The sequence below is a fragment of the Galeopterus variegatus genome, unplaced genomic scaffold (assembly GCF_000696425.1).
Source record: "Galeopterus variegatus unplaced genomic scaffold, G_variegatus-3.0.2 Scaffold22409, whole genome shotgun sequence".
In the NCBI taxonomy this organism is placed as follows: Eukaryota; Metazoa; Chordata; class Mammalia; order Dermoptera; family Cynocephalidae; genus Galeopterus; species Galeopterus variegatus.
Window position 1 is genome coordinate 1 of NW_007748520.1, and position 1,988 is coordinate 1,988.

Consider the following 1,988-nt stretch of genomic DNA (forward strand, 5'->3'; position numbering starts at 1 on the left):
GGGTGTTTTAGTCTGTTTGTGTTGCTATAACAGAATATCTGAGATTGGGTAATTTATAAAGGAAAGAGGTTTATTTGGCTTACAACTCTTGGACAGCTGCATCTGGCATGGGCCTAAGGCTGCTTTCACTCATGGCCGAAAAGTGGCAGGAAGCCGGCGGGTACACGCAGGTCACATGGTGAGAGAGGAAGCAAGAGAGAGAAGCAAGAGGTGCCAGGGTCCTATAAACAATAAGCTCTCAAGGGAACTAATAGAGCAGGAACTCACTCATTAATCCCCCCACCCCCAGGGGGAGCATTAATCCATTCATAAGGGATTTGCCCCCATGACTCAGTCAGTTTACAACACTGCCACATTGGGGATCAAATTTCCACATGATTTTTGTCTTCTTTTTTTTTTTTTTNATGCTGGTGAGGATGTGAAGCAAGAGGACTTTTATCCATTGCTGGTGGGAATGCAAAATGGTTCAGCCACTTTGGAAGACAGTTTGGCAATTTCTTATTAAGCTAAACGTAGTCTTACTGTACCATCCAGCAATTGCATCATTCCTTGGTATTTACCCAAACGGGTGCAAAACTTATGTCCACACAAAACCTGCACACAGATGTTCATAGCAGTTTTATTTATAATTCCCAAAACTTGGAAGTAACCATGATGTCCTTAAATGCATAAACAAACTGTAACATACCCATACAATGGAACATAATTCAGCAATAACTGGAAATGAGCTATCAGCCATGAAATGTCGTGGAGTAGGAGGGAGGCCCAGTGGGAAGGGGGGACGGGGTGGGGACCGCTGGTGGCCAAGAGTTCCCTTGGAGTGGGCTTCCTCATCCTCCAAGGGTGGTTGGACTGCATCCTCTCCAACTTCTTACCCCTCGAATTTCTCGATTCCATCCTTTCTCCCTCCCAGCGGCGTGCCCGCTCCACCTGGCCCCTGGCTTCCGCCCGGCGGTGCCTTCCGCCCTCGGCTACACGTGCTGAGCATGGCTCCCGGAGGCCTGCCAAGCGGGAAGCTGCCGCTGCAGCCACGCATGCAGCTGGAGGAACTCGGCCTCCAGTGCGGGGACATCTCGCTGTGGCTGTGCCCACCTTGGCGAGTACCACGCCTCAGCGCGCCTTGGTGACCGCGCCCTCGCCTGCCGCCTCCGTCTGCGCGTGGGCCAGGCCTCCAGTAGGTGGGGGTGGGACGAGGGGAGAGGGGCTGGGAGGAGGGCCCCCCATACACCGTCGCCCATTAGCAGGAATGGCTGGGGCACAGGGGCGCTCCAGACCCTGCCTGAGAGTTCCCAGAAGGAAAGAGGAAGGGGCTGAGGAGTTGGATTGCGGAGTGGAAGGTGCCCACAGAGAACACGTGTGTGGGGGGAGGGCCGTATGGAGAGACTGAATCACCCCTCGAGCTCCCGTTCCCCCACCCACAGCGTGAGTGCCCTGGTGGAGGTGGGGACGCACGTCCTCTGGGAGGAGGGGGAAGAGTGTGGGGCTGGAGTTATTCATTTCAGACTTCTGTAGCTCAGGGGGTGGGCTTCGTGGGGATCCTCAGGCAAGTCCTGGTGAATGGGAAGGTAAACCATACCAAGTAAACTCGAGGCAGGAGACAGGGCAAAGCAGATTTGGGGGGATTTACTTTAAGAATTTCCAGGTGACAGGCACTGTGCTGAAGGGAGCGGGATGCGGTTTCAGAAGAGATATCTGAAGCAAGGACCCTGTTTCCGGTTTCAGAAGAGATATCTGAAGCAAGGACCCTGTTTCCAGGAGCTTCTGATGTGGTTGGTCTGCTGTGCTGGGAAAGTGTTTCTGGTGGGGCTGATCAAGTCTTCTTTCTCCTTTTACAGTGACTGCCAGCCCCTCAGGGTTTCTCAGGACCTCCAATTGGGTCATTTTGAATTGCTCCTTCAGCCGACCTGATCACCCAACTTCTGTGCGCTGGTTCCAGGGCCAGGGTCAAGTCCCTGTCCAGGAGTCTCCCTGTCACCACTTGGCTGATA

The 1,988-nt window shown here is 53.7% G+C and overlaps 1 pseudogene; it reads left to right on the plus strand.

The window, feature by feature from the left end:
- Positions 1-131: 131 nt before the first annotated feature.
- Positions 132-1,988, plus strand: part of LOC103583373 — a 5,701-nt pseudogene continuing 3,844 nt past the window's right edge.